This window comes from Thunnus albacares, chromosome 1, assembly GCF_914725855.1.
Source record: "Thunnus albacares chromosome 1, fThuAlb1.1, whole genome shotgun sequence".
NCBI classification, from domain to species: Eukaryota; Metazoa; Chordata; class Actinopteri; order Scombriformes; family Scombridae; genus Thunnus; species Thunnus albacares.
In genome coordinates this window covers 21,371,220-21,399,053 of record NC_058106.1, presented here as the reverse complement: position 1 = coordinate 21,399,053, position 27,834 = coordinate 21,371,220, and the positions used below count along the sequence as shown (strand labels likewise).

The 27,834-nt window shown below is 39.5% G+C and overlaps 1 long non-coding RNA gene across 1 annotated transcript; it reads left to right on the top strand.

The window, feature by feature from the left end:
* Window positions 1-291: 291 nt before the first annotated feature.
* On the top strand, window positions 292-27,156 carry LOC122980865. Its single transcript, XR_006403109.1, has 3 exons — window positions 292-378; window positions 1,200-1,252; window positions 26,610-27,156. It is a non-coding gene; the product is annotated as an uncharacterized LOC122980865 (long non-coding RNA).
* The last annotated feature ends 678 nt before the right edge of the window (window positions 27,157-27,834 follow it).

Here is a 27,834-nt window from a genome sequence, read left to right as displayed (position 1 = left end):
TTTGCGTAGCGTAGCGTGCCGGCCGGGTGGTGCATGACAGTAAACCAATAGTTTATTAAATTAAGGTGGCTGCAACCTTTTTTAACCTATGCTTAGGTGTAATACAATCCATGGTAATAATGCGAAGCGAAGTATTTCCCATAATTTAGCCATTCTTAACTTCACGTGTTTACTCACTTAAGAACTCTTATTATACATCCAAGGCTAAAACGCACACTCCCGAGTATCTGCCATTGTTGGCTATCCATCTTTGCTTGCTGAACAGACGAACTAGTAGCTTTGGAAACAAGTTAGAGATCCACTTTCAGCCTATGCAGCCATGTTTTGGTTTAAGCGGGACAAGAGTCTTTGAGGAATCTGTAAATCTCGCTGAAAGTGGTAAATGCTGTTAAACGACCTGCAGGGGTTTTCAATTCACTTTGTATTATCTGTAATTTAAGGCAATACTGCTGATTTAAACCATGTGCGTTTTTCCCCCTTACTCATTAATTCTGAACTATATGGCTAATTTTTACCCAACGCCTCTTTCCCACTCTCCCAATTTAGAGGATTTCAAGCTTTCAGGACTTGGAAATGTCAGTTATTAGCATTTACAGATAAAGTTGCTCCAACAAACCAAACTACCCAAGTTTCTACAACACAACTGATAAAATATTTAGCTCTGATTAATTACAGAGTGAGTGTTGGCTGCAACTAACAAATATTTTCATTATCGATTAATCTGCTGCTTTTCCCATTTGGAATTGGAATTAATCATTTTGTCTATAAAATAGTTTTATTCCAACCAACAGCCCAATCCAAAAATATCCACTGAATCTGCACAGTGTTTTTACCGCTCAGGCCATAGACTTTACATTGGGATGACGTCACAAACTTTTCTAGGCTTTGTGAAAGTTTTACAAATATAAAACCAATATCCGTCTGTCCTTGTATAAAAAAATCACAATAAAATGCAACATTATTTAAAAATAAATTCAAACTATTACTTGGTATTACTTGGAAACATTAATCTCTTAATTATCTTAATCCTATAGCAGCTAACTACATGGATTTACTGCTTTGTGCTGTGATTTTATTACCACATGCCTTCCTCTGCCATTAAATTTTAATTTAAAGGAACTTGAAAGTGACCATGTGTAACTTAGAGCATGTGTAACTTATACAAGACTAATATTTTCTGTTTTGCATTTCTCAAATAGATTGCATGCAGTCCACCAGAGACATATTAACTCCGTGACAAACTGGATAACAGGTGACGTTATCTTGAGACATTCAAGACAATGGGCTCTATTTTGGTGTCGGTGCACAGTGCGGAAGGCAGCTCCGCACTGGCAAACCTAACATTTTGCTGGGGCACACTGAGGTTATTTCCTCAACTGCACTGAGATTTGATTTCCATGGAAACTCAAAAATACAACACAGATGTAGTGACTGGCAGATACATTAATGAGGCAGGCTGGCAAAGGCTTTCTTACTTAATCACTTCAAACCTTATGCCCAGAAATGTGGATTTTAAACTATTACTTGTAATTTGCTCTAAACTGTACAATATGAATTTTTTTTAGGAGATCTGCTTTTGCAGAGCTTTAAAACATACTGTGATGTCTATTTTGGTATTTCACTGGGATGCACCAAAAATAAATTATATGAATGCATCTCTGTAATATCTCTATTATATCGTTGGATTAATTTCAAGCAATTCAGTTGATTATGTACAATGCAAAGACATACCACCCAGTATGTGATAAAAGGATTGGCACCAATCCCAACAGATACAGTATATCTGGCCAGTGGACATGCTAAAGCATGAACATATGTAATATGAAGTACATGGAATTAATTTAAATACCACAGTCTGCATATAAAAATCTTAGAGATTTGGTGATTAGACAAAATAGAATGCATGCAAGGGTTGGCTGAATGCAAGGGGTGGCTGTGGCTCAGCGGGTCGTCCACTAATCGGAAGATTGGCGGTTTGATTCCCGGCTCCTCCAGTCCACATGTCTAAGTGTTCCTTGGGCAAGATACTGAACCTTAATTTTGTGCATTAGATTGCACAGGTGTGTGAATGATTAGATCCTCCTGATGAGCATGTTGGCACCTTGCATGGCATCAGAGTTGTAGTGTAAAAGCGCTTTTAGTGGTTTGTCCACTCCATTAACATACATGAGGGGGGCTAAATATTAGGAACACCTTTCAACATAATGCACTCCAGTACATCTCCACCACCCACTACAACCTCAGTAATAAACATAAAGTAGAATTATCACCTTTCTGACAATGTCAACAAAAACTGAAAATGTATAAGCTTTGTAAAAGTAGAATTTATGGCAGAACTGTTGTATTGGATTGCATTAGATTGCACAGGTGTACCTAATGAAGTGGCCGGTGAGTGTATAAGTGCAGTCCATTTACCATAGTCACAAAGTATTTTCAATGGCAGTTCTTCCATTAGATGGTGGGCAAGGTGGTCAGTGGTCTCAGTAGCATGGCCAATATGCTATTTATAGCTCAAAGAGGAGGAAGCATAGAGGAACTATTGTAATGAGGATGTTAAGACTAGGGTTGAGTGTTGAACTTCAAAGTTTTTTTGACTTTGAAATTGTCAAGCACATAATTCTTGCCCAGATTCTTAGTCTTGTTTACTTATTCATTGATATTTTCTTATTTGAATATTGATTATATTCATTTTGTACTGTATCTTGCATGGCTATTTTTGTTATGACTACTTAACACCACTGAACAGTTTTTGTTGTTGTTTTGGTTGATTTTATAAAAAGGAGTGAAGATGATGGCCATCTTCAGTCACTCCCTGTCTTTCACTTATTAAGTAGACATGGGAATTTATGTAGCTTTACAAGTGGTCTCTGATCCAAGAGAAATCAAAGCACATGTTCTGAAACAAGCTATAAATCTAGTTCTAGCAGAAACGGGAAAATGACATCATAATAAAACAACAATAATGACAGTCGTTTGATTTTAAATTCCTTGTGTTTCTTGATGTTAAGTAATACTGATGGGTGAGATGAAATCATCAGTTTAGTCAGAAGATTTTTTGGAAAGGATTGCAGTCCTTGGGGCAGGTGTGAATTATCTGGCCAGTGAAAATGGCCATGCAAGGCTCATAATGCGACTATGACTTGGCAACCTCTTTGTTACAAACAAAAGATGTCCCTTGGCAGCTCATTATACTATCAGCTCAGGCCATGTTCCCCTTAAGCCTTTAATTAAATTTGAATGATTACAAAACTACAGAACAGTCAACAGCTACAAGACTGCCAGCTAGAACTGCATTATGCCAGCAGGCAGATGACTTATTTTTTTATTTCTTTTTTCTACATGCTCACAGCTCCCTGGCATGCTTGTTGGTCTTCACAATGTTGACATTTACAAGTGTGTGTTCCCTTTATTGTTTGTGGTCTCCCATTCTTCTGTATTTTTGGGATGGGTTTATAAGTCAGATTGCCTAAAATACTTAATTTTATTGTGACATTTATGAGAATAGAAGTCTTTTGAAAAAATATAATGGTTTGGCAAACATTGTAGATTAATTAAGATGAGCTGTCCTTTGGATATAACAGAACCAGGCCTGCTTTCATCTCAACATGTTCATTGTATACAGTTATGTTGATTTATTAAAGTAAAATTTAACTATGACTCTAATTAGAAGAGAAATCAGTGTGTCAACTCTGCTGCCCCAATAAAGAAAGGAATGTCACAAAGCACAGAATTAGAGATTTTTCTTCTCACTGACTTGCTCTTAATGGATCCTTATGCTGAAAAATTCAGTAATTGTGGTGGTAGTTAAGTGGGTAGACATGCTAAAAGCAAGCAATGTCAAAGTATCATAAAAAATAATTGTTAAATAATTGTTGATTAATCCTTTTTGTGCCTGTGAGAGCTAGAAATGAAGGGGAGAGGGTACACACTGCACACCAGAACAGTGGACTGTATGTCACTACAGTACAACCACATGTTTGAAGAGGAATCACAGTAATTACTGATTCAGGTAAGAACACACTAAAAAAACTGACTGCCCCTAAAAAACTTGGTTTTATTTGACATTTTTGGGAGTAGAAGTTTTTTCAAAACCATCTTGGTTTGGAAGGCACAGTCTAGATTAATAGATATGGGTCATTTTGAGGTACAATAGAACCAGGCCTGCTTTCATCCCACTTTGTTCATTGTAAATAATTATGTTGATTTATTAACATGTAAAAGTTACCTATGAATCATATTAAAAGTGTTTCGGTACAGAATGTCAACTCCACTACCCCAGCAAGGAATGAAATGCCACAAAGCACAGAGGTAGACATTGTTCTACTTTGTTCTCGCCACTAACTTGCTCTTAATGGATCCCACATTTGATTTCTGAGGAAATTGGGACAACACATTGTACCAACCATTTCTTTTCAAGCATAACCCAGCCCTTACACTGAAAAGTTTGGCAATTGTGGCAGTAGTTAAGTATATAGGTATGCTGAAAGCAAGCGGTGTCAAGGTAACTTTTGAATGGTTGTTTAATCCTCTTTTGCTTTTGAGAGCTAGAAATTAAAGCAGCAGGGCATAAACAGCACACAAGAACAGTGTGCACCATGTGACATAGTATATAATCAGAGAATGTCATAGGTAGAGTGGCAATAAAATTATGATAGGGACACATCGTTAATGGCAACAAAACCCTGTACGATCAAGCAACCCTATACATTTTAACAAAGGGAACCAAAGCAGCCAAGAGAATCTACACAGAAAACACATTTTCAGCAAAAGCCCCCGCAACAGTGTAGACAGGCCTCCAAGCACTGTGGAGAACTAACAGACTGGCTCATGATCTGACTGTCCTTAACTGCTGATTTGAGAAGCCCAGGCACATGCCTCCCACCTGCTCTATCTCACTGCACAACCAACAACACCAGTAGCAGCCTCCTCAATTATTCCCTCCTCTTCCTGCACTTAAGTTCTGTAATTGGACATGTCAAATCTTTCAGAGATAAAAGACCAGGAAAGCATGTGACCAAGATGGCCTCCCGTCTGAAACTCTGTGGTGACCAACTAATTCCTGTCACACACAGCTCTGCACCAGAATCATTGAGCTATGTGAAGTTCCCTCTTGCTTCAAATGATCCACACTGGTCTCCAAAACACTGCAACACAGATATAAATGAATATGGGTCTGTTGCCCTGATATCTGTGGTCATGAATGAGTTTGAGAGGCTGGTGTTGGCCCACCTAAAGGACATTACAAGCTCCCGGCTGGAACCCCTCAGTTTGCCTACAGGGTAAACAGGCCAGTCTAGTTGCAGTCAGCATGTGACTGCAGTACATCTGCAACACCTCCACTACCCAGTGACCTGTGCAAGGATCCCATTCATGGATTTCAGCTCACCTTTCAACACCATCATCACCACCCAAAACTTGTCTCCATGCCCATCTCCACCTGTCAAATGCTTTGGATTAGATACACAAACAATGCAAACAAACACAAGTCTGAATACTCCTCTAGTGCAGTCACAATTATTACAATAATACAACAATAATAATGAACACACTCAAAGCTGTGGAGATTATGGGCAAGGTAATGGTGAGGAGCCCCACAATTCTAACCCCAAGTACCTTACTCAATAGTAACATTGGTCATGGGAATTTTCTGTGATCTCAAACTCCTCAAACAGTAAAGGGGACATAGACTCGATGATTGAAAATGCCCAGCATATGATGCATTTCCTGTGCCAGCTGATAAACTTCATCCTGCCAGAGAGGTGTATATTTAGCAGTTACAATCTGGTTTGTATTACCAACCAAATGGAACAAGTGCAGGCTACAATAGCAAATCAGGACTGCTGAAAAGATCATCACTGCCACCCTGCCCGCACACCCTCCAGGCCTTGAACACCTTCTGACTTAAGAAATGGGCAGAAAAAATCATAACTGGCTCCTCACGTCCAGGCAACTTCACTGAACTTCTCTCTCTGGCAGGCATTACAGACCACCGTACACCAAAGCAAGTAGTAACTTCTCACAGGCCATTACACTCATAAATAGTTAACTCAGCAATAAAGTCTGAACTTAGATTGGGTTCAAAAACCCTGCTGTTACTGTATAATTACCACAATGTTGTGTTTGTGCAATAACTATACTCACATTCTCTTTTACAAAATGTAAAATATATTTACTGTTCAAATGTAAAAATCACTTTTACATGTAATACCAGCTTTATGTCTCTTCATCTCATCATTTGCTTTTGGAACTGGATGTAAATAAACTGAGAGCAACTGACAACTAGAATAGTGGCTGTTAAACTTGATTCTAAATCTGATTCTTCTATATATTCTATTTATTAGTGAAAGTGTTAACATCCAAGCCATCAATAGAGCTTTAGGGATCAGTAGGAGATAAAACATCAAAGGTTTGTGTGATTGATGGTGGTGATGAGGTGGCTGTTCAGGAATAAATGAGATGGAAGGATAAGACAGGTGATTTTCTGAGTCATGCTCACTTACTAGATGTGTGAAATCTAAACTCTAATTTTGTACCCAATTGGTTGCACACAACTCTTTATAGCCACGGCCTGTAACTTCTCTCTGTAGGTGCCCTCTGTTGAAACACTGTTTTCCCACCACTTGTTTTGTTTACATGGTGATTTATTGGTTTGAAGATTGGTTTGAACATCTCTCTTCAGTTCACAATACTTTTAGAATACAGTTGTCTCCCATCCACCTCCCTGGTCTTGGGGGAGATGGATAGTTGGTGCCAGTAAATATATGGGTGCTGGCATTTTTGTAGTGAACACAGTAGTTCAGGTTTAGTATATGTTCGTGGCATTGCAATTTTGAATAACTGCAGAGTGACAACACAAGAGTTGAACTGTGGCCTATGCCTTCATGTTATTGTGGACACAATTATTGTGGACATCTGTAGTAGGCACTGAAAAAAGAAGGCTAAGAATACAAATTTGAGTTTTGAAGAAACACTATCTGCTCTATAAATAATAGTTGATTTGGCTTTGGCTTTGTTTACATGTTACAGCAGGATATAACAGGTGAATGTGGTTGGGAAATTCATCAACATTTTATCATTATTAAGTATAAACCAAGGAAATTGGTTTCTGAAGGTTCAGCTGGGTTTAAAATAGCTCCTTGAGTGCTAACGTTGACTGAAAATGGGCCCATTCACCGGTAACAGCAGATCATCCAAAGTGAATCCCAGTTGTCTAAGATGAAAGTTTGTAAAACTTCCTGGTGTAAAAATATTAACTATGCGTATGTGCACTCTAGTGTTTATATAGTGGGGGAGGGGTCATGCTAGTAACCCCTCTACGTTATTGAGCCACCATTTCAGGCCCACCCAAAAAATCCTGAATACAGAAATGGTGACAAACAGTTTAATACTCTAACTCCGCAATTCAGTACTACATAGCTCAGTTTTTTCACATGTTTTCAGCAATTATTTTCTAACATATATAATGTGTTTAGATTTCTGATTTTCCTTTACACAGACTTTATAGGATCACTGTTTGGATGTGCTTTAGCACTCAGCTGTGGTGTAGCTGCTTGGGCTGTACATATAGCTATAACAAGCAGGATTCTGACTGTTCATACGAAAGATCTGGCTGAGGTGGGCATGGCATTAGTCTCAGCTGTGAAGAGTATGAATGTTGCTGCAGCTGTTGTAGTCATGGATCTGAGTGTTTACAGTTGGGGTGTGCACTTTGTAGACAGTTTGATATGTGTAAAACTGAGAGAAAGCTGGTTTAGACATGCATACCTCAATGCATAAATTAATCAATATTGTGTCATAAGTAGCTCACATTAAACTCTCCTTCTGCAAGTGCCCTATCTGCCCCCTCTTCCTAAATGTTCTCATAGTACTTTCACAGTATTTCTGTTATTTTAATTCTGATATCAGTAATGTAGACTTGCTGCATCGATGCCAAGACAAGAGGATAAAGCTGGAGTTATACTTTCCACGTCCGCGAATATGTGAGGGTCCGCTGTGGTCCGTGTGATGTGAATTTTGTCATCAGAGGGTGTACACGCAGGCTCTGTGCAGACATCCGCGTATCTCCAGTCTGTTGTGACCATGCAGCCTCTATGCTACAATCAGTAGATGCCGATCTACTGCACATGTGTTGAGCATGTCCTCCAAGCGAACTCCAGAAAGTAGTATAAACAAAACTTCTATGTGTCTGTGGTGTCCACAGCTGTCCATGTACGTGTCCACTTGGGAGCAGATACCGTAGGCAAACCTACGGTATCTGCTACAGTATCTGCCATTAGAACTGCCTGATGGTTGGTTGAATACAATTTCTGTAACTTTCCGAAATTGAAAATCGGACAATCACATCCACTTCACATAGTGTTTGGCCTTTTTTCATTCTTCACACAAATATTTCTGTCACTTTTTGTGTGTATAACCGAGTGCAACACTATGGATGCCCTCCAGGAGAGACTGACTGAAAATGTGCAGCATTATCCAAAACAAAACTGCGTGTTCCCCCTCTCTATGACATCTGACTTTTCACTCCGCCTTTGAGAGTGGCCACATCATACAAACCTGTTCTTTTCTTGTATAACCCCGCCCTTATACCTTGTGTAGGCTATCATCTCAGTCTGCTGAGTTACCTTGAATGTATGGTTTGTAGGATTATATCTGTGTGTGTGAAAGAAGACTGGGTTATCAATCTGCTTTATATTTGAAAGTAATTAGAATTCTTCATTTCTTTTTGAAGCCCTGCAGAAAAACGTAGGGTGGTGGGGGTGACAGGTTAATTGAGGAATAATACCCTTCAGAATGATGGATTTTGGTGACTTGAGATGTCAGAATCCATTATAGGAAATTTAAATTTGCAATTAAAGTGGGAGGTTGGGTGCAGAATTCTTTTCATTTTAATTCCCCCTTGCCTCCTCCTCTGTTATTATTAATGTTCTGCATTAAATGTCCAGCCCTCTGTTCTCTGCTTTGGCACTCATACACCATCCAACACAGTTTGCCAAAATGAGGCTTAATTAATGATCTCATACATACAGTAAATCAAACAGCTTTTTCAGAACATGGATGCTGGACTAGAGGGACATCTCATGAGGTAATTGATAATACACACCTCATCTTGTTAAAAAGAACTGAAATGACTGCTATTCTTATTGTATGCTGCATGTAGTGTTCAGTACATGATTCAAAAAATTATGTTGAGAACTTTTAGAAATATGATTTTTTTAATCTTAGTCAATTCAGACATTGTAATCTTTAGCTAGTGAGTTGCATGAGCTCATTTTCACAAGATATATTTTACTGGTAAAGGACAGAGACTAATGCAGTGCTGATAGCAGGTGACTACTGATGATGATAAATCTGCAGCACTTCACCTGTTTATATAGCTCACATCCATATTTTCAGCTTTAGATGGTGGATGTCAACACCTGTGTCAATAAATTTCTAATGTGAAACATTTCACCACCTGTCACAGACTAAATACTGTGTACATGTCCTGTTGCAAAACATCTCCACAAATCGTGTCTCCAATTCAAATAGTTCAGTGTACACTTTGAGTTGTTATTCCTTATGTACAGCTTCCAACGGTAACAGACAGAAATTACATATGGACACAGAGACAGCTCACCGAAGCTCACGAAGTAAAGTGCCACTGCAGGAAAATCTGCAAGAACACCAAAGGGCTGAAAATACACCAAGCCGGAACCAAACTGCAACAAGAAAAGACGCAACTGCAGCACACAGTGCTATAGAACTTCAGGCAGGAAGCACCTCACCATACTGGAGATCTCTTAGCACTTGCATCACCTCAAAGCCACAGGAGGAACATGCATTGATGACACCCCAAAAACCCAAGCCCAAGCAGCAAGGGAAAGGATCAAATTGCCCAAGATAAGCAAAAACAACGAATGGTACCTACTAGATCAAGACCTCAAGGAAGTGTTAGAAGCCACACTAGCCAGGACAGTGGAACAAAAAGTCAACACACACACAACAATCACGTACAATCTGGCAAAAGAACACTTTGGTACAGAGGAAAAGAAAGTAAACATCTGGACTACAAAGCAGCCAACCAGGAGAGAAAGGTGGATCCATTGTCTGAGGAAAGAAAACAAGTCTCTCAACAAGCAATTTAAAAGAGCTCCTGCTGATGAAAGGGGAGGTATTAAGGACTTGACCAGTGGAATCTGAGAACTCCTCTGCAGACTTAGAAGGACGGAGAGCACTCGAAAACAGAGAAAGGCAATCTCAGGTTCACCAGAACACTGCTGGGTGAAGGAAAATCTGGAGACTAACCAGCCTTAAAGGGGACATGGAGGAGTTCCTGAGAGAGATTTACAATGACAGTTCCAGAGATCAAGCCCTAGGTGTCAACTCAAAGGTCAGCAGAGCAGAAACACCTGAAAAAGAGTTCCAGTGAACCATCCTGGAAAGAGGTCCAAGAGGTCAGAACAGGGTGTGCCCCAGGTCTGAGCAGTATACCCTTCAAGGTATTTAAGAAGTGCCTGAAGCTTCTCTAAAGGCTTTGGAAGCTCTTCTGGAGAATATAGAAGAAGGGCACCATTCCATCCAGCTGGAAAAAAGGCAGAGGGCTATTTTGTGCCAAAGGAACAAGACTCCTCAACCATCAACCAGGTCAGAACAATCTCACTCCTAAGTGTAGAGTGCAAGACCTTCTTTTTGGTGCTGGTTAAGAGGATGATCTCATCCATGACTGAGAATGGGTACACTGATAAATGTATTCAGAAAGGTGAGATTCCAGGCTTCTGTGGGTGCTTGGAGCACACTGGAGTTCTCAGGCAGATGATATGGTAGGCTGAGACAAGAAGAGGAGACCTAACAGTGGTCTGGCTGGATTTGGCTAATGCATCCGGATCAAACCCTCATGCCCTTCTCCATGCAGCAATAGACCACTACCACATCCCTCATGACACCCAGGGGATGATAACCGGCTACTTCGGCAGAATCAAGCTACGATTCGGATCAAGCCAGTCTACAACGCAGTAGCAAGACCTGGAAAAAGGAATCATGATGGGCTGTACAATCTCCCCCATCCTATTCATCATGGGAACGAACCTCCTCATAACAGCAGCCGGAAAAGAAGCCTGAGGGCCGAGAATGAAATCGGTTGTCAGATAGTCCCCAATAAGAGGGTACATGAATGACCTCACTATAACAACTACAACCCATGTGGAGGCAAGGTGGATCCTAACAACACTTGGCGACATGGCAACACATTCTGTTGCCCAGACTCATGTGGTTGTTGACAGTTTATGAAGTTCCTATATCACATGTGGAAGGAGTGGAGAGGAAAATCAACTAGCACCTTCATAGGTGACATAATCGGAAATCCATGCACTGGAAGACAGGGTCTCAGAACCAACCATTTCCAGCAGTGGGGAAGAGCAGACACAAAGGAGAGGAGAGCCATGATCATGGCTGAAGTGTGGAATTTGGAAAATCACATGGGTGGAGCTATGGAAGCTGGAACCCTTCCGCATCTCCTTCCAACTGCGGTTGGTGTACGACACACTCTCAAACCCAAGTGGGGCATGAGGGAGGATCTGCTGTGCAAGTTTTGTGGGGAGAGGCGCACCATGCCACGCATATAGCCTGGCAGGGTGTTAAATGGCACTCACCCAAGGGAGATAGAGGTGGCGATATGGTGAAGTCCTTGCGACGCTCGCTGATGCCTTGGAGCAGGATAGACAGAAGAAGTGCCCAACCAATGTGAGACTCATATCATAAATCACATTTGTGAGGGAAGGAGAGAATCTAACAGCCACAAAGACAACAAAGAACAAAATACTGCAAACAGCACAATCATGGAAGATGAGGGTGGACCAGGGAAGAAGGCTACAGTTCCCCCAGGTCGTCCAAACAACCTTGAGGCCAGATGTGGCCTTGTGGTCTCGAGAGGCTAAAAAGATCATCCTCAAACTGACAGTCCCAAGGGAAGAGGCCTGCGACCATGCCTTCGAAAGGAAGAAATCAAAATATCAAGACCTGCAGCAAGATTGTAGGGAGAAAGGATGGCAGGCATGGCTTTTCCCAGTTGAGGTCAGCTGCAGAGAATTCCCTGCACAGTCAGTGTGGAGAATGCTTACAGCCATTGGAATGACAGGAAAGGGGAGGAAAACAGCAGCCCACAGGTTGGGGGAGGCAGCAGAAAGAGCCTCTTGAAGGTTATGGAACAGGAGGGAAGAGTTGGGCTGGAAGCCAAGAGGAGATGGGCAGTGATTTGGCCACCACTACCGACCCAGCAATGAGAGGGTGTTGCGGTTTAGGGTGGAACCACCTGATGAACGTTGGACACCCGATGAACGTTGGACACCATCTGACAACATCACCTCCTGGCCAAGGCTGCAGTCACCAGATGTTAATCTGTTTAGGTGACAGAAGTGGAAGCATCTTCAGATGTATTTTCATGCAAAGAATCAACACCAAGTAGTAATAATAAACATGAAAAATGATGTGGAATATTACAAAGGATAAAAAAAATGGTAGTTCTATAAACATATAGTTTGCATAAACATGCAGTTTTCACTTCCAACAATGAGGCGTAAGAGTTTATATTACGCAGTAAAGCATGGATTATATGCATTAGTTGAATTTGAAAAATCTGTATTTTAAAATGGTATTAAAGAGTATACAGTAGACAGAGTAACAAATAAAAATTTTGAATTTTTAACATTAACATTAACAAATTTTGAACAGATTACACATTAACAATAATGCATTAACTGGTGCAGAGTATTGTCTTTGTCCTTTAACAACCCAGAAAGAAAAAAAGACTGATGTACAGTATTTGGTAACCACTGTCAAAATTGAGGCTTCGAGTGAATATATTCAGTATCTCTGTCTCCCTGTGAGGACTATCGGCAGCAGCAGCATATTAATGCCACTATCAGCTACTATATCACCAGTCAAAATGACAAATGGCAGACAAGCGCCTCTCAAATATTCAGGGAGGGTGGAGTAGTGCAGGAGTGGTAATGGGTGGTGGTGTTTTACCCCATTTGGCAAGAGGATTCGGTGTAAAATTTGGGGAGAGAGATGGTTGGAGTTAAAGTGAAAAAGCAATGTTTTGAGTCTGTGTGCTTGCATGTCTACATGACAATGTTTTAGAGCAGAGAACAAATTATTGTCTTATTGTCCTTTCTCTGCACTCCTCTCTCCCTCTCCCCCAACACCCCCCTCATCTCCCCCATCATTCGGACAGCTGGAAACAGAATTCATCCGATTCGTTCTGCTGCTTTTCTCTCTCCCAACTGCCCCATTCCCCCCACCATTCCCCAATCCCCCTCACTGTCGTAATAGGATCTGCAGGAATCATTCAAAGGCTAGATATAATTTACTGCTTGCCGTGCACAATACCCCCTCCCACTCTCACCCCCTTTCTCAATCGCACAAGGTGCCCTGCGGATGAACTAATCATACTTGAAATATTATTTCTGCTTCTTATTCCTCCATTTTATGAACAGCTCTTTTTTATGGTGCAATGGATTTAACCCCTGCCTGGTCATACTCACACCAGTCTGTACAGGAAAAAAGAGGATGAATGGGTGGTGTGGGCAGAGAGAGAGAGAGAGAGCCTTTGTTTTTATATTTCTTTGTTTACATGACTGCCTTCTCTTTGTTTTGATAAATTCATATTTTACCCAAACCTTGATTTCCCCAGGTGATGACTCCATCTTACAAAGAACATACAGTAGAACATACAGTTGTAACCTAGCCAGGAACCTCACCAAGAGAACCATAAAAAACAAATCCACAGGGCTCTTTTAGCCATAATCCCCTTACTCTCTTTAAGCAATCCTCATATTTGGACAAGTAACCCTTCTTCATTCATAATATATACACCACAGTAAATGTTCTCATGCATAACAGCTAGGATTAGCATATGAGTTGTGCTGCTCTTTAAAAAGAAATAAAACAACACAGAAAACATCATTTGAAAACTATCATCAAATGTTCTTTTTCATCCAAAATATTATGATGTACCTTATAGCAAGACCTTACTTCTCTTTGAAAAATGCTACAGGCTCTGTTGAGATTAATCGTCTTTATCTGAGTCACTAGGCGATTTGGTACGGTTGAATGCTACAGACAGAGAGAGACAGATCATAGGCCAGTACAGTTTGGTGAACAGTGGAAAACTGATAGAGATTTATATGAAATTCTATTGATTTGGCACCTCAACTATTGATCTCCTGTGGGACAAGAGGTCTGGATTGGGATTAATGTTCTCTAAGCCTGTTTGGGACCTGACATCATGAAAGAATTACCTACACCTTTTTTCTCTTCAAACTTGGTAATTTGACTTGAAAAGAATTGATTCATGATGGGAACAAACAGTAATTGTCTAAACTAAATATCAGCATGCAGATTTATTTTCTAGTTTTCAATGAGTTCAAAATGAGAGCCAGGAAAGCAAAGTCTATGTCAAGGACACTTTGGATATCAAAGGATTATGTAGTTAACAACAATGAAAATAATTCCTTTAAAATACCCCCAAAAAAACATAATCAAAGCAGTTGTTTCATAATATTTGGTACCCAAAACATGTTTTCCCTTAAGATGACAAAATTTCAGAATGTTATTCAGATAAAATTAGGGCCCACAGTCTCCTCCACATTTCTTTTTCAGGGCATTTTCAGTGGCAATGTGAAGATAGTAACAACATTTAGAAGTGTATTTTGCCATTTTTGCTTGCATGTATGCTGAGCCATGTTTGAGGAAATTGTTTTTGTCTGTCAGCATAAAACCCAACACTGGTATAGTCAGATATCTGTTATTGCAGATATATCATTATCAGCTTATATTTTGTCTGATAAGTAACAGGAAAGTGCTGAAATGCCAAAAATAGGTCATTTATAAACAATCATTTATAAGGTTATTTGAGGTCTTGTATAAACAGTATTTCCACTACATAGTTTGTTACCTTGCGGCTGTATTCGCAAGATCACGACATTACGAGATCATGCAAGAATCCATCTTGCCAGGCTTCAAGTTATGTGCTTGTGTCCAAACCACTGGTGGTTTGGACCAATCAGGGAATCCAGCTGCCTTGCAAGGTAAGACGATGATAGATGGTGATTGACGGATGGTTCATCCGATCACCTGCCAAGTATCTTTTGAAAGTGCCTGCACTATTCCAAACAGTTTCCATGGAAGACTTCTCAGATGGTTCTGTGTAACAAACCATATGGCGTGTCAGGTTACATAGTTTGTCCAGAGCACTGACATGTTTATTTTTAAGTGTTTTATGTCCTGCTTAGTACATATCTTGGTCACAATTCTTTAGCAACCAAATTTAAAGGGTTTTTTTAATCAAAAAGAGAGGTAGTCCAGATGAGGTAAAATAATAAATAAATGTCAGCTAATATATTGTTGCAAACTCTCATATCCAGTATCCATTGAGCTATACTGTCTTTGGTACATTAAAGGGTAACTGTGCCATTTTTACACATCAAAGTCTGTTTACAGGTCTTTGGGAGCATTACTGCATATATATTAAAAAATATATATATTGTACAATGCCTTTTGTGGCTCCAAAGGGGCTGTGCGAAGTCTGATGAATTGCCTCAAGTGATGTCATTTGGCAACATTGGTTGGGGCTGAACACTGTTAGTTTTAAAATAAAAACAATCTGATGATGTGAAGTTAGAAAGAATTGGAACCACTGGTAGAGCTTTACAAAAGTATTACACTTTCCTTTGAATGTAGTGCCAACGATTTTTTCATCATTGTATCTATGATTGATTGTGATCTGTGATTCAGAAGTAGCCAATACCATGTTTACAGAAAATGTAATGAAGCAGCTGGAAATCCGGTGGGGGGGGGGGGGGGGCATGGGGAGCGGATATTAATTAGTAACTTTAAGCCAGTTATGGAGTTGAACATTTCTCAACAAAATGCAATACACTCAGGTCTTACAAACATGTTGGATGTACTTCCTAATTCAGAAAACATCTACAGAGACTTATTGAAAATTGGTTAATACCTGCATTGTTTACAGCAGCTTGCGATCTTTTTCTTCTCCTCTTTTTGTGGCTTTTTTCTTTTTTGTGGCTTATTTCTGCCTTTTAGCACTTTACTGCCACCAACTGTCAGCTATCTAAAGATTTGGAAATTTTTATAACTTCCACAGAGTACCTTTCAGCACTATTTCTTTTGCTTCATACTGTATATGATCATTGATGATAAAACCATCACAGTGTGATTGTAGATCTGCATTCCTCCATGAGTTAATTAATTTGTCTGTCCATTGTGCATTATTTCTCTGATCTGCTGATCAGATTTAGTCTAAACTTGGGGAGAATTATGTATCTCATGTTTTCAACATTGTCTCAGGAAGCCACAGCATCAATTTTCCCCTGTGTCCCAAACAATATCTCTGACAAATCTGATCTAATTTTGACTTAACTTGGGCAAAATAGTAATTGGCTGTGAGGTGAGCTGGCTTTTTGTTAATGGTGATCTTTTCTTAGTAATTAACTTGTCTGATCAAATAGAGCCCATAAATAATTAACCTAACTGTATGTTTTCAGAAGATGGCTTACACAGCCTTTTTATTGTTGTTGTTCAAAGGCTGTCACACTAAGAAAAGTGTGACACCCCTTGAAAGGTTCGCTTAGCACTCAATCTGTGTTTTCTAAACTGACATGGCATCTACTCTAAGAACAGATAAAGATAATACACTGTCTGCATTCCTTCGTTTGGACCAACACACACTCACATCACAACACAGTAAATCATGTAATTCTTTGTTGAGTGTGTACGTATTGGCTCAGCAGATGGAGAGTTGGAGAGAATACAGTATGATAGTAATTGAAAGAAGAGCTAAAGAAGGTGAAAGGAAAGAAAGAAATGAGAGAGGAAAGAGAGATAGAAAGGGAAAGAGAGAGAGGCAGACAGAAGGCAGCTATCAGCTGTTCACTTGTACTTAGGGAGCACATTTACTTTCCATTGATTTCCAATGCTTTAGTCAATTTCCTGTCACTTTTCATTGCAAGTACATGTGATCTCAGTTTAGCTGCTTACAGGAAAAAGGAGAAAGTCCAAAATGGATATTTTAGAGAGTCTATAACACAACTGCTAGAGGCTCTGTGTTTCTTGTCTGCAAAATCTAATATTACTCTCAGGTAGGTGTAAGATCAAGAAAAATAGGTATTATACAATGTCCAAATGTTGCATATACAACAGTATTATAAGATAACCAGTATATCCAGTGTTATTGTATAACAAGCAAAATGTTTACAAAAGGAAAGTGGATACAGTAAAAGTAAGAACATACTAAAAACCTCTTATAAAGGATCATACCAGATGAGACTCATATATCTCCATGCAAAAACTGATCAGTCAACAGAAGGCTCACTAACAGATGTGGTGTCCAGCAGTCCTCATGAATCACTGAACCTACTGTAGCCTTAACAAGAAACTATTTTACTATTTTTTTTCTTTACCTTGGTTACCGTCTCTGTTTTTTTTCCAGAGTCACAGTTTCTTTCCTGACTATTTTCTGTGCACATAGCATACAGGTTTGATCTGTATTCCATTTGTTTTTTCAATCTCCCACATCTTTCACTGTTTTTCTTTAATGCAAATACTCATTCACCTAGTTTTTATTTTAGTCTTTTTTTTCTGTCGTCTGCCTTCAGAGAGCATAGCCAACTGAATATTCAGTTTGAAATAGCACAACTCCAAACAAAGGGCATTTTTTTCCCCTAGCACATCTGCTTGCGAGGGAGACAGGGCCCTAACACCTGGAAGTAATAAAAGACCAACACTGAGAGAGAAAATAAGGTAGGATTATTGTTCTGTGTGAGGAAGAGATTATGTTCAGAGAAAAGACAGGGAGGCATACAGCTACACTTTCACCTCAAACAACGGGACTAGAAAGCAGCCACTGATTAAAACTGAAATGAGGGGAGAGAGAACATCTGAAAATGAAGCACACTTTCATGCCGAGACAACAAGTAGAAAGCTTTATTTTAAATGGAAATAACATAGACTGGAATATTCCAAAGCTTCAGCAGTACTATTACTAATTTACAATGTCATTATCTTACCACAGCTTAAAATGATACTAGCTGAAAGAAAACTGCATAGCATTTTCCCAATTTTGATGAGACTCATTGTTGCATTTTCTTTTTTCCTCTGTTCTGTATTGAAGATGTTGTGCATTTGTCTTCACTCTTTTCCTCAAACCCAATCATGCTGTAATTTTATAACAGTACAGAAAATGATTCGCCCAGGATGTTATCTTACTTTCTATCAAAACTATCCTAATTAACTTCCTTTAAGAATGACATTTAATATAAACACCTTCCTAGAAATGAACATTGCTCATTTTGCATTCTAAATGACAATCAAAACAAATGAATCCAGAATATAGAAAATTCATTTAAAAAACAAAACAAAAAAAAACAGTAAATGTGCCTCTCCCAAGGTATATGACCTAACAATGCTCCTGCACAGAGTATGTTGGCCCATAACATCCAGTACAATCCAAATAATCCACACAAAACCAATTCAAACTGAGAAAAGGGAGTCAGGGATCCAACACAGTCTCTCCCTTTCTCATCGCTCTCCCTCATGTTGACTGGAATGACATTAGATGCCAGTGCTTGTTTGTGCTCTAATGACAAGTAAGAGGGGACTGCTGTCTCCATGGCAACAGCCAAGGTTCAATACATCATACCTCGTTACAGTAGTCAAGCGGGGACGTTTGGTCAAAAATTAATATATCATGGGAAGGGGAGAGGGAAAGAGAGCGCTGTGGTAAGATTGCCCAGTGTTTGCTATGGGTTTGATAACTATAGCATTTAAATGGTGGCCTTATTAATTTCAAGCTGCAGTAGTGGGCAACAATTTGAAATGGATGTTCAGTGACCTTGGCTTGATACGGTGAGAGTGTCATGTCTACATGAGGAAGATGGTGAGAAGGATAAAGAGGCAGACCAAAAGATAGGGTGTGTGCATGTGAATTAGTGTGAATGAGTGTGTGTTGGGGGTAGGGATGGGCTCGAGGCAGTATGCTGCAGATTAATTGCATATGATTCACAATTGTAGGAATTGTAGCACAACAAATACTAATTTAAACTGCTCAAAGTCCTCTGCATTGACTGACTCCTATTAGGTGGCGTAGGTGGTGTTTCTCATTAGACTTCATGTTTACATTTTTTTTACTGGTATTAGAAGATGGACAGACGCAGCCAAGGCATGTTACCAGCTTTGAGAAAGAGCAATGAGACACAAGGAACAAATGCATGACTCCAGCCTCCCCTAAACCAAACTCTAGCATTTTAATCTACAGACTTTTAATATATTATGCTGTCCTGACGGGTCAGATGCAGTGACAGCTCTGGAGGAATGAATTCAAATTAAATATCAGCCACTTAACTAGCAAATAAAACGGCCAAATTTTCATCTGAAAACGTATTCACAAAGTGAAAAGGGTCAGTCTCTAGATCCCATTTGACTGCATCAAATCTGACTGGGAAACTTGAATCTGCTGAAAAGAAAAATATTCTACTTGCAAGGTATTTACACGCATTTCATTGAGTTTAAATCATTTGGAGCAGGCCTTTGTGCACCCTCTAAAATTATCTGGTAAACATAATGACTGTTTGATTTATACAATATAAAAAGCTACATTCCAAAATGTGAAACCGCATTTTAGCTCACAAGATAAGCCGCCCTGAGTGACAGCCCTTTTAATAGCCAGATAGAGTAAATCAAATAGGAATCTGCCTTTCTACAATATTCTCATATTCTTATGGATTGACTACCTTTGCATGCTTGTTCATGTGGCAGGCACTGTGATTACCCCTTATTCATGCGGGAATAATGAGTAATTTGCTCACTTGACAAAAAGGCCTCAGTAGGACCCTGTTAGATTTAATTATGGGATAATCTCAGGAAGACAATAGTCAGTGATGATAAGAGAGTCATTCCTATTTGTATGTAATCAATGTTTAATATTTATCATTCAACAAGCTCTTATGGAGAAGGCTTAAATGAGGACTTATCTACACTTGAGTCCCTCTTCAACATTTTCAGCTCTCACTCCAATTGACATTTACTGACCTCCTGTAGAAGACAGAAGTGGGGCAGACTGTTTCTCCCACAGGATTCACTAGAATCTTTGAAATATGCTCTGAAATGAGGGTTCCTCTTAAGGGTTAAATTGTTGATGTTAAATGGCATGTTGGATTGTGCTAGCTGCCTGCTAATTAGATAGTAATTACAGCAGAGCTATGCGAGCCTGTCTGTTCCAATTAGAAACACTTTTGCAGCCAGTCTGCCTGACCTTTCTTTTAAAACTTGGTGAATGCTCAAAAATATTTGTTCTGAATGGTCAAATTATCATGTTTGAGTACCTCAAAGATACACAAACACACATAATTCAAGCTAAATGTGGGAAAAAGACAGCACAGCACCAGTTTAAATACAGGTGCACTTCTTGGCAGGTGTCCAACTTCACCAACCTAAATATATATACTGAAGTAATTACTAAATATATACTTCACATAAATATTATACCGCATGTATATGTGTGCATTATATGGAGTGCAGGAATTGGACTGTTGCCCAGTCTTGTTTTGAACAGTGGTAGTGTGCCCTCCCTCTCACTGAGAGGAGCTCTCAGACTGACTGAGGAGTGTCTCAGGCATCCACAGCACACCTGGTCTCCATTATCTCTCCATTTCACAGGCTTGCACCCCCTAACAGGGCAGCCTGGGAATGGGCCTGGCTCTTTCATCTTCCCATCATTATAGCAGCCAGCCCAGGGTCAGGGCCCAGTCTGACAGGCATTCCAGCAGCAATACACTACAACTGATTTTAGTTAAGGTTTAAAAAATACAAAACCAAAGTCAGAGAAATATTAATAAGAACAAGTCTCAAAACAATTATAGTATTAAGAATTCTTTTCAGAGTTGACATTCTCCCCAAAGCTATGTGAAATATGACACTGCACCTCAAAGCTGTGCCTCTCGCTTCCTTAACAGCATCACCTTCCCTCACCCATGCCCTAAACCCAAGCCTCCTTTGTGGCACATGTACTTTGTCTCTGTGAAGCAGACATAGATACACATGTGTTGAAAAACATGCAACAAGAACTACAATATAATGCTATTTCTTAACAAACCTTTCAATATGAAAGTAGCGTTTACAAGTGTATGGTGATATCATGATGAGTGTTAGGTTTATTCTGTTGGTTTATCACTCTTAAATCTTGTCCGCTGAGGGACATTTGAAGACAGATCAAGGAGAAGCCAAATTCTTTCCCTTCAGCTTTTTAACTTCTAAAGGGATTTAACAGACCCCTTCAGACAATCTGGGAAACACATTTATGGAGAAAGGATACACCACCTGATGGTTCAGGTCTGACATGGTCCACCCATTATCATTTTGCATATGAGAACAAAATGAGGTGTGATAATTGATCTCTCATGTACTTCAGCTCACGCTCTCACAACACTATCAGCACAGCTTCGTTTCAAGGCGAAAACACTCTCGGGCAGAGCTAACCTGAAGCCATTTTAATGCATCATCACTTTGAGGTTACAGAAATGACACCATGAGAAGCACTTTGAAGTGAAGTAAAATTATCCTTTATTTCTGCCCCCACAAATGATTTATTAAGGGGTAAAAAATGGGGAAAAGAGGAAAGGAAAAGGGCAGATGAAGGATAGAGAAGGACAAACACATTCCCAGCACATATTCTCTTCATTACGAGTGAGGGGGGGGGGCCGATCATTCAATTACTGACTGCCGTCACAGGCTAATATTCCTGCCTGTCAGGGCCCATTCTGGCTCAGTTTTGGTCAGAGTTCTTCTGATGGACCTCATTTCCTGTTAAACAGAACCAGAAGGTGCTGTGAAAATGGCGACACCTGATCCTGTGTTCAGGAGACGGGAAACACTGCGGCAAGGCCCGAAGCCTGCCAAGACACCTCCACACCTTCCCCAGCATGAATCCCAGACGGGTGGGAAGTCAGCAAGGTGGAGTTTAGGCAGAGGGGTTTATCGGCCACTCACTAATCCAGATAATGCTGATGTTAGTATCGTGCAGTTTATTTTTTTCTTGGGTGTATTGTGTGAAGTGATGTGAAGGTGTGTCAGTCTGTTCTGAATCAGGAAACTGTCTCCTGTAAGTCAAAAGAAGCAAGAGTTCTCTCTTTTAATTTTTTTCCCATTCAATTTTTCTTTGATCCTCATTCACCCATTGTTTTATCTGACAGATTAGATTGAATTAGTTCGACCTGTCCTCAAGTCCCTAGCGTAATTTGTCTTTGACATTGATAGGGGAAGAAGACAATGTGGTTAGGCACAGAGGTATATGTCGGGTGGAAAACAGGGAAGAGCTGTAGTTATGTGATGTGGAAAGAAGGATTCTGTGGCTTCCAGGCTTGTTTGTGAAATTCTTGTTCTTCACGGTCATCTACAGTATGTTATTTCACCAAACTGCCTGTCAGGCGTTAACCCTCGATAGTGGCAGTGCAAGCTGTTCATGTGCAAAGCAGCCCAGCTTAGCGAGGTCTTTCATTGGCTTAGTTGCAAATGTATCCAGTATGTTCACAGTATTTGCTGGTGACACACACCAATTTGTTACTTCAATGCAGTTTACACACAATTCTGCATTAAACATTTTCCTAAAGTCTTCAACAGGTTTAAAGTTAGTGACAGCACTTGGCTAAAAGTCTAGATAGTTTTGCAATTTTGCATCAAATTTTCCCTCAAATTGTGCTGATGGACAGTTTAATCACATCACATTTTTGGGTGGTTGTGGAACAGGACTCTTTGGCAGGGTGACTACCCTCTGTTGGCTAAGATGGAGGCAGGATGCTCTAACCAAAGCAGCGTGGAATTGGATGCTGGGATGTGTGGTTTTTCTTACAGGTTCTGCTCCCCATTTTCTGCCTTTGTGGTGTCAAGGGGTAATGCCAACCTTAAGCCAGGCAACCATTAGATAGCTATGTTTTTTATTAAAGACAAAGCCCAAGATGACATAGCACAACCACAGCTTTTGTAGTCATTTTGATGAGAATCATCCAACATTTGTACCCTTTATTCCCTGCAAAGGGTAAAAGCTGATACTAAAGAGCTTTGGAAGCCCCAACAAGCCATTATTCCAACAAAGCAAGAGCTTGAACCTCAGCATGGTAACACCACCCAGTTTGGGTCAGAGTGTACAAACAGAGTCTGTGATATTCTATCCAGCATAGCTGTGCTCATCTTCTGTCCTACAAAAGAGAACATTATGTGGTATGTCAGGGGCTATTTGGGATATGTAAAAGGTTGACTGGTCGAAAGAGACAAAATGACTCTAGGAAGCTGTCAGCTCCACCACTGACTGAAATGACTGAGTTAGTGGGGTGCATTGAGAATGATAATTAAATATGGGGCCACAGATTGACAAGGTGGGCCCTCTACCTTTAGGCCAGGGGAGAATGGGTTTGGGAGCTCACATTGCCCAGGGCCTATGTTAGATTCAGGCGCTAACCCAATTTCACACTGTGTGACTGGGCCTGGCCTGTTTCAATGCAACCTCTGAGTGTGAGTGCCATCTGGTCCAGGCTTGTGAAGGAAATGGCCTTGCTTTTCACACTGATCGGATTAGGCTGTTTTTAATTCATTCGGGATGTGCCCTTGCGTGTTAATTGGCTCAACATGGCCAATGAATCTCGCCTGTTGCTTAAGACAGGATGGCCTCTTCCTTAAACTCCCTTTAGAGGTTTGATGCTCCTCAGATTTGAGTTGTTTTTATATATTTCTTACAAAGCGGCATGATTTAACAAAGGTTATAAGAATTTTCCTCATGTAAAAATATGATGCAATTCAGCTATATTTTATGAGCAAAACAGCAGTTCAAAGATCAGAGTGCATTTTGAAAAGATGTAACAAAAATGGATGTTCATGTTCCTATTCCAATATAAATGTCTCTTGCCTTACAAAAAAGTTAATATTTACGACATTATGTTTTGGGCTTGTGTTTTAGAAATGGCAAAAACAAACAAAAACATGTGTCAGAACCACAGACATCTTCAAGAAGGGAGAAAGAAACTATTGCTGCCTTATACCAAATATTACAAAGAGAAATACAAAAATACAACTCACCACTTAATGAGAAATCTGAGCCTGTTTCTTCACAACATCTTCATCTGTCATACTGTGGGGATAAGTATTAGAGGAGGGTGTTTCTTAATGGAGTTTAATTAGATTTTAATTAGGCTACTGTTCATTGCAGCATTTAAATGTTACAAGATAATGGTTAATAGTTGATCAGATATTATTTTTGAGACCTCCCCAAACTCGTACTTTTGTTTTCTCTGCTTCCCCTCCAATTTCCAAGCTTTAATTGTCAGTGTCTCAGATTACATTAGTTGCACACAGCCACCTCTAATTAAGAAGAAGTTCACAGTTGTTGCTTAATATGTATTAATTAGGCTAGGACATTTACAATGCCTACCAGCGATCTAAATCTAACACATGATGTATCTCAGGGCAGAGGATTTCAGAGGCTGAAGGGATCTGACAAGATCACTCTACATATTAATTAAAACAGTCTTAAGACATAATTTTAATAAAACACAAAGAAGATTTAAAGGTACAATCAGTAATGTTCTCTAGCTCTTGGTACAAATTGACCATAACATATCAGCGGGGGCTCACAAGTGTTGCTGATCAATGCCAGTCCTTCTGTTACCTCAGTGTCTGCTGAGAATTCAGTCTTGCTGAACAGGCAGAGCTGGCTCAGCTCTGTTTTTATTGGGAACAGTCCAAACTCCCAGGTCCCCTGAACTATCCACTGCATGCTGTGTTTTACCAGAGTGAAGAAAGTTGCGGCATTTGAAAGATGGAGGGAGATTTAGACTCTATAAAATAACTTGTCAGACAGATAAACAACCTATCTAATGTTAGCCACCTCGGCTTAATTTGGTTGTTTGTGACATGACCAGCTGCGCTTCATCCAGCAGTACTCTCACTGGGTCGTGTCTTGCTAGCTGATTGTTAGTTTATACTGCAAATGAATAAACTTTGAAAATGAGGCATGCTGCCTTGAGCTGTAAGGCTATATAAGCTATATACAGTACCCATCAAAAGTTTGGACACACGTTCTCATTCAAGTGAATGGGAAGGTGTGTGTGGTGCTGTATATACAGGTTATTGTAATATAGCCTACACACCTATGACATGCAGCTGTGTTCTTCTTGCTTAGGCATAATATCAGTTAGCCAACAGTTGGTAAGCTTGAAATGAATTTGCTTTTAAAAAGAAAAAAGAAAAAGAAAGAGACTACACAATTGCTTCTGTTGTAGTTTTACCAAGCCGACCACTCGCTGTTATTACCGATTACACCTTAAACTGCAAAGAAGCAGAATAGAAATCAAATATTCAGTAATTGTAATTATGTCATCACTGAAAATATACACTATCTTTTTTTTATATTAGCTGTTTTCTGTTGTTTTCCTTGTAAAGGCACAATCAGTGATCTTCGCGTTAACATTGTGTGTTTCCCAACAATTAAAGTAAAACACACAGGTTTGGAATGTGTTCTCATTCTTATATCAAAAAATATATACAATAAACCATTATAGAATAATGTAAACAACTGAAATTTTAACACTTGCGATTCAGTATAAAAAATGAATTCATTCAAGATAAGAACTATCACTAAAGAATTGAATGTATTTACTTTTCTTTCTCTATTGCTAGTAATGTTAACAAATGAGTAACATGGGAAGTACACAGAATATTTCTGTCATAATTGTATATTAAATTTGAACATATACTTTTGCAATTTATTTGGTCGAAATCTTAAAAAATACTGATTGTGCCTTTAAGGATCAAATCTAACTTTTTCAGTAAACAGAGGAAAATGATGAATGCTGAACACTGTTGTATTTCTTCAGTTCTTGGAGTTTTGCCAAAGTCCACTGACAGCAAGTGATCAAATCCCACAACAAAAAATGAGTCCAAACCAGTGCAGTTTATGCTCATACTTTTTTAATGTATCACAATGAGCAAGAAACATACTTGATGAAATATTTTCAAAGGAGTATATTCAATTACCATCTACAATCAACTTAACTAGGACAACAAGGTTTTGTGACAAAAGTTTCTTTAAAAGTCTGAAGTTCCATGTGGTTGTATGTATGTTAGTTTCCATGTAATTTGGTACAGTTTGGAAATCTTCATCATATAATTACAGTAACAAAAAAGCTAACAAGACTACAGTATAGAAAAGACATCAAGAACAACATTTTTGGTTTAACTTGCTCTTTTTTGTACATTGCAAGGCTGTTTTTTTTTACCCTCGGATGGGCTGCCTGGAGCCACAGAGCCATGCTTATGAGGCTCGAAGGAGGAGTAATTCAAGGAAACAAAAAGAAAATCTAAAAGCATAAAAAAACATTGTGGCACCAGAAGTCACAAAAGGAACAGAGAGCTCCAAGTAACAGTTCATCTTTGAAGTTGGAGCAAATGGTTGTTTGGTTGTTAGTTTGGTTGTTAATTTTGGTTAATACGCTTTTTTAGTGTATAACTGCCTCTTTAAGAATGACAGCTTTGAGAACCCGTCCCCTCTCTCTGTTCATTTCTCTTTTTAGATTATGTAATCAACAGAGAGAGGGGTGAACCGCCATTTGACTGGAGAGCTTCACTTGTCAACCAGAGACAAGCACAAGGAAATGAAACAGGTAGCAACATGAACTGGGAGAAATGAAGCAAGCATCTCTGTCCATCCTGTCCTGAAATTTGGAAAATGTCCATCAAAGAGCAGAAGCAGAGGCAGATCTGGAGAAAGAAAGAGACAGACAGAAAGGAGAAAGAGGCAGCTGGAGCCACTTAAGTTCAGTTCTCTCTGTGTCACACATGTCCATTGGTTCCAGAGTCCATTCCCATTACAGAGTTGTCAGTAATCAAATAAGGAGGTGGTTTTAAAGCTGTTTTGAGCCCATCTTCGGCTCCCATGCCCAGTTTTGGTGTGCCCACAGCCTCTCATGTCCTCCTAACAAGATCTCCAAAGCTTCCCAGAGTCATTTTTTTCTTTTCAGTCCTTCTTCATCTTAGAAACAAAAAAAAGTTGATGTCTTGTTTTAAATATATCTATATCTGTATACAGGTACACGTTCGTTTTCACAGTGGGCAAAAGATGACCTCTACAGCAAAACCTTGTCTTTATCTCTCTCTTTGTAAATGTCCATTAAAATCAAGTATCCCAATGTAAGTTGGTGGATCCAGATATCCACAATAGCGTTTTGTGCCACAATAAAATATACACTTATCTGGGGCACAACTTGTAATTTTTTTTTTCCTTTTTGTTTCAACTGCATAAAGCTTTGGCCACATTCATATATTCAATCAAAGTAAAAACTGCTCAGTGCTTCGGTATCATTTTAATGTCTGATCATTATCTTTAAAATTTGATTTTGTAAATTTTAGTTATTCATATTCCAGCTTTGTGGTTCAGTTCGTTTTGGTGTGTAACACAAAAAAAATAAAAGGCAAACAAGGGAACAAAAAAATTGAATTGATGCTGGCTCTTATGAAACACAAACACGCACGCACACACACACACACACACACACACATACACACACACACACACACACACACACACACACACACACACACACACACACACACACAAACATACAAACTCACACACAGTCCATGCTGGCTGGCTGAATCTGATGTAGAGACCTCAACTTTGTCTTCCACAAGAGAGCCCAAAAGATTACACTTTGGAAATAAGAGAGAACAGTATCATTGAGACAATGAATATAAAGAACATTATCACACCATAAAGTGGCCAGGACATATTTTTTGTTT